General features: G+C 40.2%; 1 long non-coding RNA gene across 1 annotated transcript in view; it reads left to right on the plus strand.

The window, feature by feature from the left end:
- LOC112670787 (uncharacterized) overlaps window positions 1-16,168 on the plus strand; it is a 65,446-nt gene that overhangs the window by 13,917 nt on the left and 35,361 nt on the right. The window contains exon 3 of the long non-coding RNA XR_003143228.3: window positions 8,974-9,034. This is a non-coding gene — a long non-coding RNA (uncharacterized LOC112670787). The remainder of the gene's footprint in view (window positions 1-8,973; window positions 9,035-16,168) is intronic.

Below are 16,168 nucleotides of genomic sequence, written 5' to 3' on the forward strand. Positions count from 1 at the left end.
TGTCCGTGTTCACATGGAAGCGACGTCTAGGGCGTGAAGGGCAAGGACACAGCACCGCTGGGCAGGGTGGGGGGAGCGGGGTTGAAGGGCAGGTGAAGCTCCATCAGTGAAACCGGAATAAAATGTTAGGTTGACACTGGGGCAGGTGTGCAGGGGTGAGGCTGATCGAGCTGTGCTTTGAACATGCTCAGTTTGAGATCTTAGCATAACCTTAGGTTCTCTTTGTCTAAGAGACAGAATTTTGAGCCTGGAGCTTTAGTGGGGGGGGGGGGGGGGGGAGAAGATGGGAACTGAAGGCAGTTGATTTTCAACAGCATAATCGCAGCGGTCACGGTCCCAACCATTGTTGGAAAGGTGGCAGTTACAGTCATGAGCACGAAGGTTGTAGCTGAAACCGAGGCAGGGACCAAACAGGAAGTTATGGGTCAAGACCAGAGGAGGCTGAGGAGAGATCCTTGGGGTTTTCTACCCTTCAGGGCATTGGCCTATGAAGCTGGGCCCATAAGAGACACAGAAAAGGGAAATTTTGAGAAATAGGAGAACCAAAAAAATGCATTGCCCTAGAATCCAAGGGGAAAGAAAAAGCTTCAAAGGGGAGCTGGCCGTTAAATGGGTGGTGGGGGGATCCCTGGGTGGCACAGCGGTTTGGCGCCTGCCTTTGGCCCAGGGCGCCATCCTGGAGACCCAGGATCGAATCCCACGTCAGGCTCCCGGTGCATGGAGCCTGCTTCTCCCTCTGCCTATGTCTCTGCCTCTCTCTCTCTCTCTCTCTCTCTCTGTATGACTATCATAAATAAAACAAAAAATTTAAAAAAATGGGTGGTGGGTTCCTTACAAAGGCTGAGCGACAAGGACAGCAAACAGAACAAACCTGCAGTTCTGTAGCTGCTACAGGTGGGGGGGGGGGTGCCCTCTGCCGAAGGTGTGGTGGAAATAAGATGAGAGACACACGTTGTAAGTGGGCTCACTCTCAAAGGGTGCTTGGTCCAGGCCCTGGGAACGTTGGGCCCAGTTCCTGGGAGATGGGACAGGCCAAAAGAGTGGATGACCTTTGGGGGATAATTAAGAAGGCTGTCATTGTCGCCCCTACCTCTCTGGCACAGGGGAGATGAGGACCGCCAAGGGTGAGGCTGCCAGGATGGAAGCATAAACCAGCATTTGAGACCAACACGTGGCATAGCGGACACAAGTCAAGACCGAGGGCCTCTCTGTGTTTCCCCAAGCCCTTGTCAGCCTAAGCCTGCTGGGGAAAGCGTGCGTGGGGGGAACCCAGGAATTCAAACACATGAACAGCTGGTGATTTTAAGAGTAAGATCCAAAGATTTTAAGATTGGTTCTCCTGCTCCCTTGATTTTCTTCCCTCGAGATCAATGTGGCTTTTGACCAAGATGGCCTTCACGTTCCCCTCGCCTTCTCTAAACTTTAAGCACGAGTCTTTCTGACCCTCAGCCCCTGACCTCACTTTTCTGAGTCTTTGCTTCAGATTATTGTAAATTATTTTCTCAGTCCCTTAGAGATGTAAATCGCCTCCCCGGCCTCTTGCTAGTTTTAAAACCCAAGGATGTCTTCCTCAAGGACCTGGGAGCCATCCCCTTGAAATGTAATTATCAAGAAAGGTGGGGCCCCTCATCTCTCAGTATCCGTGGGAGGGTAGGAACCTGACTTCCGAAGTGTCAATTAGCAAACACAGATGGCTTAATCATGTTGGCCAACCTCCCCCCAACGTCCTCCAGTACTTTTTTACTAAGTCACCTTGGTGCTTAAAAATCTTCCTGCCTCTTGTTCCAATAAAGTGGAGTTCAACCTCTCCCCTGCCGCCATCGTCTTGACTCCTATTGCAATAATATTGAGTAAAGTCTTCCCTCGCCTATTTAATTCCATTTGCTGCTTTTGAGGAGTGTGTTTGGTTATCATGGGAGCTTTGATTCTTCCTCTTTTCTTCTTCGGAACATGCTCAGCCTTCTCCTGGGTTGGCTCGATCTGGAGAGGCAAGGTTACCGTACTTCTCTGCTAGGTGCTGAACTGGCCCAATGCCTTGGAAACATGGTTTATAGAATGGAAACTGAGAGATACACCCCAGCCAGCAAAATGCAAGTATTCTGGCCCTTTCCCTGGAATGTAGTATACACAATACTTAGTCATTTAAAATATAGAAATGACTAGTAATAATTTCTGATATTAGGGGGCTTGTCCTGCATCTCTCTGCATTTGTGAAACTTCAGAGAAGTGGAATCTAGTCCTGAATAATGGAATCTGAGCTCTAGGATATCCACTTGGTTTAGAGTCAGCTGTCTCCCATATGCACTAAAGGATAAGACCATGCTTTAAAAAGATTTATGAAATATTTATTGAAAAAAAAATACAGCACATGTGAAGAGGCTTCTTCTCCAAACAAAATAACTTGGTCATTTTATTTTTATCCCTGAAATGCCTACAGGCACCAGTCAACATCATGGGCTAATGGTTGAAAACGAAGCTGTACTTGAGTAATAGGAGGCCAGAAATAAAAATAAAATAAAATAAATAAGCAAAAATGCACTTTCTTGTGTGGGTGAAATGCTATCATTTAAAAATAGCCAAGAGGAGTTCTCTGCAAAATTTATTTTCAACAAATGTAGTTCCTGGGCTGTGAGCTAACTTTTGGATAACTTCAATTTTGACTAGATGTTAATACATCCTAGAAGGGGAAAAAGACTTAGAATGGCAATGCCGACACTCTCAAGGTATTGTTTTCTTTATACGTCCTATGATTCTGATCTGGCACTTTGTATCCTGCAGATAAGTAAACACACATCGCCAGGAAAATGCTCATTCTAAATCTAAATAGCCTTGGGTGTGGACGTGAAAAAAATCACCCTTTTTTTTGCCATTTGAACTTCAGCGGGTAGAGTTATCAATTTAGAAGATCCCTGATTTTCTAGTGACAAATTCTTGCTGGGCAACACTCTTGCTGGGTGTTACGGTCCTACAATAAAAATAACCCCCTGCTTTTATTTTTACTGAAGAGTATGGTGTCAGTATAACACAAGTTCAGATGACACAGAGGAGAGAACTAAGTAAGAAATAAGAATGAAACCCATACAAGGCATTTTCCTCCTGCCTTCGATCATTAAGGCATCAAGGGAATCCGTTGAATGTGTTCCCTATATATACTCCCGAAGTATTATATGAGAACGACAGAACTTTCACAAAATTTTATAAAGCAAATTTCACACTGAATTCTTTTATCATCTGAAGGGGAAGGTGTAACTTCAACATCCAAAAAAAAAAAAAAAATCTACAGAGGCTGCATTCGGGTTAAGAAAATAAAAAGAAGAATCCTTGACAATCTGCTCACACCACGGAACTGGGCCCACATTTTTTTTTTCCTATTAAATGTGCCCGCGTGGCTTTGTGACGGGTCACCCAAAAAGCTACTCAGTGTTTCAGCTCCTGTGGTGGGGACACGCCAGGTGAGCACCAATGACCAGAGAAGTCCAAGAAGCGAACGTGGAAGCCACTGCTTCTACAACTTTAAACTCAAACCCTCCCTCTTACGGGGACATAAAATTCCAAAAACCAATTGTAGAGGTGCCATCGAGGGCCTGGGTATAAAAGGGGAATGATGCTTTGCAAAATCCCCCAAGACTTCCCGAGCTGAGCTTTTTCATGGTAATGAAGAAGTGTCAGTGGAAGTTGATGGGGCCTGCGTGCATGCATGCGTACGGATGGGGTGGGGGCCACGGGGTGGGGGAGACGCCCGCATATGAGATTTTAAAATCTGAAATGTCATTTGGAAATCACTTGTGTACTCCAAGCCCAAGCCCCAAACTCTGCCTCTGCTATTAAGAATGGTCTGCAAACCAGGTCAGTCTGCTGTAAAAAATTGATTTGACAACAGCAATTTTTAGTTGCTGATGGCTTGAAGTTTGCAGCATTTTCCTCTGCTGTGATGTGGTGTGAACAGGAGGATGTTTATCTGCTGCTTATGTAACAGCCTGATGAAAAAAAAAAAAAAAAAAAAACGGAGCCTGTGCTTCTCTCCTATTTGTCTTCTGCATTAACCTCTTCTTGGGGTCAGGCTGAAAATGCTATAGGTACTGATCGCGGCCCGTTATCAACATTATTGCTTAATGTGCCATCAACCACAAGTGTAAGTGGGCTCATAATCACCACCACGGTCCTCCCGGGAATCATCTATCTGGGACTAACTCTGCAAAAATCATTTAAAAGGGTGACATTTAAAAAATAAAGATTAAAAGTTCGGAAAGGAACAGAAGTCACCCACACCGGGCCCCACTGGCGTGTAAATCCAAGTTTCTTAGGGCTGCGAGTCTCCGGGAGAGCACGACCCAGACCTCCTGCCTCCACCGTGGCTGCTCGGCTCCCGCGAGCCCCCCGACTTCCCCCCACGTACAAAACCCCTTCGGGTTTGAACACTGTCGTCTGAATGTCGAGCACGGTCTTGGCCAGGACACAAGTGCCGAGGCTGCAGGGGGAAGCCTGGGCAGTGCAAAGCATCTTTTCCATGGGAATTTGAAATATGCATTTAGGGCTAGCCATGGGGGGTACTCCCTGGTTCCCTTTTGTCACCAGGGCCGGATGAAGGCTGTCTGCAGTCACCCCACTAGGCTTCAGGAGTAGAGGCCCACCCGGCTGCGCCCAGCCTGGCCGCACACGGTCACCTCGGGGGGCGTCTGAGGAGCACCCTCGGGAGCCGGCTGCGTCCTGGCCATGCTGCACCCAATTCTAGTCGGAGCTCTTCGCTCTAAAGGATTATAGGGCTTAGAAACATAGGATATTTGCATTTAGTTCTGGAATTATTGAAAATGGCAACCACTGGGAAGACCAGGATGTTTAGGTACGAGCTGTACGCGTGCTATGACTGACATGCCTTTTTCCAAAAAAGGTGGCTTTGGCATCAAAAATTAGTCATCCTATCAGTAGGAGGGGCTTTGCTGCCAATAATCCCCAATGCAGATTACCGTGCGGGGTGCTCACCAGCCCCACCTCGTGCGGGGGTCATCGAGGCCTGAGAGGCTTCGGGAACCACCAGCCAAGGAGCCAACCGGCCTGAAAAACCACTACTCTTCTCTGCCAAGAAGTTGTGGAGAGTGAGAGAGGCTGTTTGTATTTCTCCCTTCCTCGAAAAGAGAATAAGATTATTTCTCAAATATTTGCCGAGGAATCTATCATTCTAAATGCATTTGAATGGTCGTAGAGAAATACTTCTGTTTTAAGGAGGCCTCGGCGGTGCCGGAGAAAGTGCAGCAAAGGCTCATGTGGAAAGACCTCTGCAGTGTGCTGCAGCTTGATTGTTCACACTTCAAAGCAATCCTAGGAAAAACTGTAAATAAGGACGAGGCATAAAACTCAGGCGGCACCTGGGAATACTCAGCCCACTGCCCCACTGAACAGAGTCGGCTTCTGGCAAACGGCCAGCCTCCGAGGATAAATCTGGAAAGGCTTAATGTGCACTGAAGAACCCAGGCTCTCAGAAACCATGTGAGTGCACTTAGCTTCGTGGCACTTAGAGAACTTGTCTGACTCCCTCGAATATGAAATAGATCTGGTCCTGATGGGTGACACCAGCTTCTAGGACCGTGGGCACACCTGCCCGACAATTCGGAGTTTAGACCAGGGGAGTGCCTTTCTCAGGAGACACTTCTTCCTTCCTCTCTGTCCTTTGATTTATTATTATTATTATTTTTAAGATTTTATTTATTTATTCATGATAGACACAGAGAGAGAGAGAGAGAGAGAGAGAGGAGAGAGAGGGAGGCAGAGACACAGGCAGAGGGAGAAGCAGGCTCACTGCAGGGAGCCTGATGCGGTACTCGATCCCAGGACCCCGGGGTCATGCCCTGGGCCCAAGGCAGGTGCTCAATCGCTGAGCCACCTGGGTGTCCCTCTCTCTCCTTCTAAAGGCACATTTGGACCGAGCAGAACCTCGGCAGCAGTTCTTGAACACTTTAACCCAATGAAGTTACCCTGGGAAGGTAACTGGGCGAGGATTACAAAGTGGGAGTCATGGAATGATGACAAAGGCTTGGGGAGGGTCACACAACCCAGGTCCCACGGCGATGGCCACACAGCCCTGCCTCCCCTCTGCAAGTACAGACTGCCATCGCGCCTAGCAGCGACCAGCTAAGGGTTTTTTGCATTGCTCATCCTAAAATAGTCCCGGGTGTTGAAGTTTCTGTCCTGTACTCCCCAGAGTAAGGCCCTTTGGCACAGGAACCACTGCAACAAACATATGCCACAGATCACTTGTATATTTTAAAACAGGAGATGCACAGACATCGCATAGACTTTTTTTTTTCTTCCCATGATAGCCTGGTAATAAAAAATTTTAATACAAAAACCTTTCGTCTTCAAAGGGATCTGAAAAAAAAAAAGTAATTATCGAACGCACCAGCAAATGTTAGATTTCTATTAAGTTAGCTCAATTTTCCAGTGTCTCTTTTCTTTCCTTCAGCATACATTTCTCCATTGCTGGCTTCCCCAGAAAAATAACCGCTTTGAATTTATCCCTGAGCTAAAACCTATCGAATAATTGACAAAAAATCTTAGCTAACTTGAAAAGTGACTTCCATAAAACCCCGTTTGCTATTTGGGGGCACATTCTGCGCTCGGTGAATGAATGTACCCTTTCCCCCCATTTTATCAGCAGCAGGAAGAGAATCTTCTTCAAATGTGAAACTTTCTTATAAAGCCAAATATCTTTTGTGCTACTGTGAGTCATACCTGAGCAAGTCTTTTATTCCTTTGTGATTTTTTATCAAAGTTCAGATATTTTGAGAAGATTGTGGAATTTTCCAAATAGGGTTCACGTACTACATTCTTCAGCTATGCATTTTGTTTTGTTTTGTTCTCCCAAAAAGCTATGAGGACTAATCCAGAGCCTGACACTCGTCTTGCGTTTCGCATTCAATCAGTCGACTTCTTAAGACGGCAATGACTTCAACGTTGGTAACTTTGCGTCACCACTATGGTTGTATCTGTTGTGAAAATACTGAAAAATTGCTACACAGGTTGGTAGGGAGCCGCCTCTGCAGGCCCTTGGAAGGGTCTCTGTTCTCTCTGGCCCCACCCCAGGACCACCAGGCCCCCCTTGCCCCCAGCGACCTCAAATGCCTGTGTACCCTGAGCCCTGGAGCCCTGCACCTCAGCTAGATTCAGCATCTATTCTGGTGGAGGGTTGCCCATCTCACAGGTATCCTTGAAAACTCACCCCAGCTTGGGGGCCCCTGGTGGGTTCATGGGCTATGCATCAGCTCAGATCACGATCTCCTCCGGGCCTAGGATGGAGCCCTGCTGCCTCAGGCTCCCAGTGGGAAGCCTGCTTCTCCCTCTCCCTCCTCCCCTCCCCACCTCCCTCACCCTCTCCATCTCTCTCAAATGAATAAATAAATCTTAAAATAAATAAATGAATAAATTAATAAATCTTAAAAAAAAAAACCCACCCTGGTTTATGTGTACTGGAGACAATGGGGTTAGACTGTCGAGGTTGAATCCATCCCCATCACCTTCTTCATAGAATGGAGATAATAATAAGCCTTAGCTCAGAGGGGTTTTGCGCCCATTAAACAAGACAATACACGTGAAGCGCTTAGAATAGCACCTTTCAGTACATGTTCAGTATTGTCTTCTTTGGCGCCCGAAGAAGGAACAGAGCCCAAATTTCTTGATTACGAGCTTAGAATTTTTCCACTAGGCAACACTTCTCCCGCTCAAATGTTGCTAGCGATACAATAAGGTACAATTCAAGAGCAACCACGTGAGTGAGAAATGAAACCCATTTCCAATCTCCATCGACTTTGAAAGATGATTCACTTGGTAGGATTGCATGTGGATTTTACAATTTACAATACTACGATGCAGAGAGACGAGAGTGATAACTCGCATCCCCTGGAGCCAAGTAGAACTTGAATTTGACTGAAGGGGAAAGTCAGGGAGTACCTCACTGCCATCTAGCACTGGCCTTCCCTTCCCGAGGATGATGTGAACACTTGCACCTTCGAAAAGTGCTACATTAGCTGCCCCTACAGCAGCTCCACTGTCTAGGCAGAAGCAGGGCGGGGGAGGGGGGGCAGCGGTTGGTGATGGGACCACAGTAGGTGAGGGGTTCAAGGGAACAGCATTGTCTTTGCTTTAGCCTCTCCGTGCTTTGTCCCTAAGCACTGCACAGTGGGGTGGATCCTGGTCCTCTTAAGCCAATCCAATTGGTTCATTTAAAAATTAGCTCCTGTTTTCAGCGTAATTGCCAAACTCTTGTCACTTTTGATGTGAATGTGGTGGGAGGAGAGGGGCCTGTTAAGAGGTGGGGATACGAAGAGAAGGATAAAAGGGAGATGCCAGCTAATCCAATTAAATGGCCTGTCTTCTTGCTGTGAATTAAGTATCACCTTCCTTTTGCCCCCACTTTCTGTGAGAGGGCATGACAAGCATTAGCCGCAGGAGTAATTGATTATTCTATTGACACCTACTACACTGCCAGATGTCCCAGGCTGGGATGCACTCCTTCATTACTGGACTCTGCATCATAAAAATAATTTAAATTGGATGGCAAAACAAAATAAAATAAAAGAAACTGGATGTGTGAGCCTGACTCAATATCAGTCACAAAAGCAGCCGTATGAGTGTGTTTAATGAAAGAAGGACAGCACGGTCAAATTAGTGTTGGCCATATTTTGGAACACGGTTGGAACAGATAGTTATGGTTTTTTCCCCCTCTAAGATTATCAAATTCTACTTCTAAGGTTACCTGGCTACATTATTTATTTATTTATGTTGACAAATAGGTTCTCCCCTTAAAAATGCTTCTTTGATGAAAGTGTAATTGTTTTGACAGAAAAAAAAAGGGATTTAATAGTGACATGACCCCCATAGCCTGTTTAGTAAAGATGAATTTTTAATTAAAGAGGAGAGAGAAAAGTGAATGACCTGTAGACACTCAATGATTAGATTTCTCAGCTAATCTCTTCTTTCTAGGATTCATGAAGACACATGCACAGCCATGGGTGTGGTGAATCTAAAATGAGCAAATGTGTGGGTGAGTGTATTTCTGCTCCTAAGAGGCCATAAGATGTCTTCAGAGCCAGAGCCAGGTCTGGATTAAAATCTTCAGTAGCCAAAGCAATAAAAACCATTATGAAAACTTTTGTTCCCACCTTCTAACGACTAATTAAAAAAAAAAGAAGTTCAACTCTTACATGTATGTAAGAAAATTGGGCAAAGTTCCAATTTCTCCCATATCAGCTTATAATGCTTTTTCTTGATATATCAAAAATAAAGCATTCTTATTCATCTAGATTGTTGCACCCCAGCTTTTCTGGAGCCCTGAAAATGTGCTTAGTCTGTCTATTGGGTGGTTAAGGGTTTTCATTTGAGAAAATAATGTTTTAATTATTATTAATATTATTATTTTTACTGCTCCTTTATCATCCAACTTCTGATTCAAGAGTGTTCACAGGAGTGTTGACTCCTATGAAGCAGGTTCATTTTGAAGTGGTCACTCCTTACCTTGTTTCTGCACTTTCTGTCTCACCCACTTTGCAAACCATATACTACCCAGTAGCCAGTCATTGTTCACAACACTCTCCCTCTTCAAATCCCTAAATGGGTTCCCATTGTCATGATACTAATGAGGATGACAGCAAATACTGAAAGAGCATTTTGCTACTTGTCAGGTTCTATTTTTAGGGCTTTTCCCATACTAACTGATTTGATCCAGAGAACAATCCTGCAAGGTGGGTACTATTATTATACCCAGTTCACAGATGTGAAAATTGAGCAGAGAGGAATTAAATATCAACCAAAATCGCACAGATGCCAAAAAGGCAGAGCCAAGATTTAAACACAGGCTGTAGTTTCAAACAGTAAGTATCAAAAAACCTAAAATTCTTGCTTTTAAATAAAAAAGGATAAGAATAATGACTTCTCAACAGCATTTTTAGAAGCTAGAAAGTCATGGAGCAAAACCTTCAAAATTTCATATGAAAATTCTTCTCAATCTATATTTCCATACCTAGGAAAACTATCAATTAAATGTGATGGTTAGGGGAAAAGGACATTTCAGACATGCAAAACTCAAAACAAAATGGTCCTTTCCTCGGGAACCTACTAGAAGATGTGTTCCACAAAAGGAATGAGTAATCCAGATTAAAGATAGCTACAGAATCCCAGAAACAGGACCACAGGAGAGAGTGAAGGGAGTTTCCACAGTGACAGTAAAAGTAGTCTAAGACAGATGAGTAGCAGTTCTAAGGAACAGTCTATATATGACCAGAAGATTAGGAGCTTCAGAAAAAAATTAGAACTGATAAATTACATGAAAAATGTGACCAACTAGAACGTCATATTGAGAGATATTTTATAGAGCTGTTTGAATTCTAAAAGCGATTTGAGAACTACCAAGCAAATTTTTTAAATCCCTAAAAAAAAAAAAAACACTCTAGGAAAACAAAACAACAAAAAAGTAGCACAAAAAATGGAAATGTAATCAAAATACTCGATTCATTAGTAAAGAATATGTTCATGCTTATAAAAGTGAAATCACCTAATATGGATTTAACAAATACTTGTGATTTAACAAAACTTGGAAAGTAACAGGGAAAATCTTCATTGATTAAAACAGAAAGTCACTGGACAATGTCTAATTGACTGATCAGAAGGTAGTAGAGTACAATATGCACACACACACACACACACACACACACACACACACACACACACATTTACTTTAGAAATAGGAATGCCCCAGAAGGATGGACAGTGTTGAGAATGGCTGATTCTGGCATAACAGGCAGGAGAGAGATTGCTGTTTTTAGTTTGAGTCTCATGGGTCCAGTGGACTTCAATGTTCATGTATTACTTTGACAAAAATAGTAAATGTACTTTTTGAACTTTCAGAATTAATCATGTTAGATATATTTTTTAAGATTTTATTTATTTGAGAGAGGGGGGAGACAGAGAGAGCATGCCTGGAGGGAGAGAGAGAAACCGACTCCCGCCTGAGCAGGGAGCCTGACTTGGGGCTCAATTCCAGGACCCTGAGACCATGATCTGAGCTGAAGGCAGATGCTTAACGGACTGAGCCACCCAAGCAGCCCAGTCACGTTAGATATTAGAACTTTTTTTGATATAAACCCAACATTATGTTCATAAACAACAAAATAATAGCTACCATTAATGGGTGCTTACTCTGTGCCAAGCACTATGACAAGGGATTTTACACATTATCTCATTTAAAAGCGTGGCCCAATCCTGTGGAAGTTGACATTTTTGTTCCCATTTTATGAACAAAAAACCTAAAAACCAGAGAGATGGAGGGACTTTCCCAGGATAACTACCTAGGAACAGGAGTCATGAATCCTGTTATAAGACTATATTAAGTGCTGTGGCAAACTTCCAAATAATCTTCTAAAGTGGCTGTCCCATTTTGTATTTCTACTAGCAAAAAACAAGAGTTCTTATTATCCCATATCCTCCTCAGCAATTGGTTTTGTCCATTTTTTAATTTTAGCCATTCTAATAGGTGTATAATGGAATCTCATTAATTGGAACTCCATAATGACAAATAATATTGAGAATTTGTTATAGGATTATTTGCCATCTATATACTATCTATATAATTTCATTGGTAAGGTGTCTTTCATTGGTAAGGTGTCTTTCAGATCTTTGTACATTTTTAATTCAATTACTTATTTTCTTATTGTTACATGTTTTTTATATATTTTAAACACAGATCCTTTATGATATATGTGTTGGGCAAATATTTTGTCCCAGTGCATGTATGGCTTATACTTTTATGCTCCTAATAGTGTCTTTCTCAGAGCAGACGTTTTTTAGTGAAACCCAACTTACCAGTTTTTTTCTTTTATAAATTGTGCTATTATATTTAAAACTTACCACTGAACCCAAGGTCATGTATATTTTCTTATACATTTTTATATTTTTTCAAGAAGTATTATGGTTTTGAATTTTACATTTAAGCCTTGACCCATTTTGAGTTATTTTTCACAAAAGGTGTAAAATCTGTGTCCTGCTTTATTTATTTATTTATTTTGCATGTGGATGTCCATTTATCCTGGCACCATTTGTTGAAGAGACTGTTCTCTGTCCATTTATTTTGCTTCTTTGTCAATGATCAGTCGACTTTAGTAGTATAAGTCTATTTTTGGATTTTCAATTCTGTTCATTTAAGTTTTGTGTCTATTGTTAATATCATGCTGTCTTAATTACTGTAGCTTTATAGTAAGCCATAAAATCAGGTTGTTCTCCAACTTAGTTCTTCAGTATTTTGTTAGTTATTCTAGGTCTTTGTCTTTTTTACATAAACTTCAAAATCTGGTTTTCAATATCCACAATATGTCTTTTTACATAAACTTCAAAATCTGGTTTTCAATATCCATAATATCCTACAGAGATTTTGATTGAGATTGCATTGAATCTATAGACCAAATTGGGAAGAAGTGACATCTTAACACTGTTGAGTATTCTTACATGTAAATTTGGAATACCCAAACATTCAGATATCTTGGATTTTTTTTTATAATTACTTCATAGTTTTCTGTATATATGTTTGTGCATATTTCATTAGATTTATACCTAGGTATTCCATTTTTGAGGTGCTATTGTAAATGGTAATTTTTTTAAAATTCTAAAGTTGATTGTTCTTTGCTGGTATTTTTGTATATGAGCTTTTTTATCCTAAGACCTAGTTATTACTGTTATAAGTTCTAGGAATTTTTGTTGTTGATGTTTGGTATTTCCACCACAGATTGTCCTATCATCTATGGATAGTTTCATTTCTTCCTTCTCAATCTGTAAACTTCTATTTCCTTTTCTTATTTTATTGCACTGACAAGGACTTCCACTATAATTTTGAATAGGGCTAGTGACTGAGTACATAATTGCCTTGCTCCTGAATTTAAAGGAAAGTTTTCTGGCTTCTTAATATAAACATGTTGTTTGGTGAAGGTTATTTGTACATATTCTTTATCAGACTGAGGAAGTTCTTCTGTATTCCTTGTTAGCTGAAAGTTTTATCTTGAATGGAATAGTATTTTGTCAAACATTTGATTCTGTGTCAACTAACCTGATCATATGATTTTTCTACTTTAGTTTACTCCTGTGGTGAATGCAGGATTCATTTTCTAATGGTGCATACCTGAAATGAATTCCACTTGGTCATGGTATACAATTATTTTTATTGTATTTTTTTCTGAAGCATTGTGCTTACAATAATTTTTAAAAGTATAAATTAGTTGTTGAACATAAGAGGGAGGTCTATGTCAGTGAGTCTCTGCTGAGCTGCGAGAGGTGACACTTAATGAAGCTCTGGCGTTTGCCACAACTCTTACAGAACTAACATAGTTAGTTGCCACAACATTCCATGAAATCCTCATCGTTTTCTTCAGAAATTTGAACCTCAGGTGACTGTCAAATTATACAACCTGAGATGTTTCAGAGAAATCGCAAAATATTTTACACCTTTGTTATATATGGCAACATATTCTCAAAATTCTTGCCAGGATGAAGGGGGAGAATATTCAAGGAAAAACATCTCCCAGATTTTGGGGATCCATATATAGCCTTCCCCCGAAAAATGATATGGAGAAAATAAAGCCAGTGATGGCTATAGTACAGAACGTCTAGTACTCTCAAACTTTTCTTAGGTAGGAAAAATAATCAAGAAATAAAGTTAGATGGGTTGCCTCCTGAGTCAGGCAGTGACCCAGCATTTTGGTTAAGCAGATACTGACATCTCCTCTTGCATTTCTCTTCTCTGTGGCCAGAAATGCCTGCTAGACAGGGAGACTTTGAATTGATATTCACTGTCCTACCTATGCACAAAAGTCTGTAGAAGAATGGAAGGTTCACCAACTAATCTCCCTGACAAGAAAATTTTAGCCCTAGGCTATAAAAACTTTGTAATGTATAAAACTGCACCAGTTATTTTTGTGATTTTTATATATCTATACCCAGATAGACTACAGCTGTATGTAGATTTGCTACCCACTATGTCATGATATCAGATGAATAAACATACCACCGAGGCTTTGTTTAAATATGTATAGAGGGAGCATATCTATGGAAACAGCACTTCCACTGCTTACTGCTTATTGGTAGTCACGACATAAAACATACTATATTAGCAGTATGTCGCTTTGTATAACAAGGCTGACCTATAGGAAAATAGAGATGATGCATTCAACTGTAAAGCTCACATTAAAACTTTATCAGGCTCACACATACTGAAAGCAGTTTTTACACAAAATATGAAAAAAAATCACTCATACAAGATACCTCTATTTTGATATTATGCCCTCAGCCTCAGACATGTCGAATCTCAGTAACTTTATGACTTAGGAATTATTTTATAGTTATTGGCCTCAGAACCAAAGTTTGTCTTAAAATATACTGAGTGCATTATATATATGTTATTTTTAACAGAGACAGATGCAAATTAAGATATTTAACATTCAAGAGTTGAAAAATATTCAAATTCACAATCACTGACTGATTTACTTTTGTTATTGGTATAAGATAACATTCATTGTCTGAGTTCTTATGTAATTTGGTTTTAAAGAAGTTTCTTATACCCATATTTCATTGGTAATGTGTACAATTAAAGCATTTATATTGAAATGTAGAAAAAAATATGGTTGTAAGCATTGCCATTTAAACATCCAAGTTTTAGTTAATTTAGTATAAGAAACATAGTTGTAGGTTTCTGAAAGTAGAATGTTTTAAAATATTTTCCCTTCATTTTCTTAACTCACAGATTTTGTATATACACAGTTCCCTGGCAGTTTTTTCTGTTTTCATGTGACCCAACAGTAGGCCTGAAGCATTATAAGAAGTTTCCCTGAATTGCTCAGTCTGCAGATTACTAAAAATAAATTGATGAATATGCCATTTTTTAACACTGTCAGTAAACAAAAGCCAATGAAGTTCAAATATCTCTTAAAATAAGGACTTTTGGGGATTTGTGATTTACAAACACCGTCCTTATTAACACAGGTAAGATATATCTCAAATGATAATATATTATGCTTACAACAAAGATAGAAATTTGTTTTTCTACTTTTCAGGTCCAAATTTAGTTTCTTTATAGCATAGAAAATATTAATTTTTCTTATTTCTAGTTATTTCTATTTCTTGGTCCCAAAGAACTATCTGAAATATACTTGTAAGACTAGGGTGATGTATAATGGCTCAGTCACAACACAATTTTATTCAGAAAGAATGAATAAAAACATGCAGTTCAATTTAGTATATTGATCCTGTCTTTACTGTTTATCTTAGATTTTTAAATTAAAACATGATTTCTTAAAATATTGCATTAAAATATTTACCTTTTTTATTATTTACCTTATTTATTATGATAAATAATCACCCTCTGTATTTTTGCACCACGGGCAAATGCCTCACTTGACTCATCCTGGCCCTGGTTCAAGCACTCCTTAAACAGTGAGTTTACCAGGTAGCCCATTAGGCTTTTTACAGATTAAAAGTGTTTCTGACTATAAAGCAGTAAAAAAGGAAAGTAAACATATTTTTAGAAGTTAATTTGGTATTGAGGTGCAAATTAAGTATATTTTGAAGAATTTGAAGGATTTTAATTCCTTAAAACACATATTAGAGTCATATAAATGATTACATTTGAAAGCATTTGAGTACAACAGTATAGTCTTCAGATTTTAGTGGTATTTATATATACAATAAAAAATGGAGAATATAGAAAATGCAATCAAACTAGTTCAAAAACTGTCAAAAAAGTGTGCATAGAGGGAAAGTACCTCAACATAATAAAGGCCATATATGATAAACCCACATCTAACACGATAATCAATGGTTAAAAATGGAAAGCTTTTCTGCTAAGATCAAGAACAAGGATATCCATTCCCATCACTTTTAGTCAACATAGTATGGGAAGTCCTTGTCAGAGAAATTAGGGTAAATAAGAAATAAAAGGTATCCAAATTGGAAAAAGAGAAGTAAAATTATCACTATTTATCACTATTTATTATCACTATTTATTTCACTATTATCACAGACAACATAGTATATATAGAAAAACCTGAAGACTCCACCAAAAAACTGTTAGAACTAATAAATAAATTCAGAAAAGTTGCAGGATACAAGAATCAATATGCAAAAAAATCTGTTGCATTTCTAT

The sequence above is a fragment of the Canis lupus genome, chromosome 14 (genome assembly GCF_003254725.2).
Source record: "Canis lupus dingo isolate Sandy chromosome 14, ASM325472v2, whole genome shotgun sequence".
Lineage (NCBI taxonomy): Eukaryota > Metazoa > Chordata > Mammalia > Carnivora > Canidae > Canis > Canis lupus.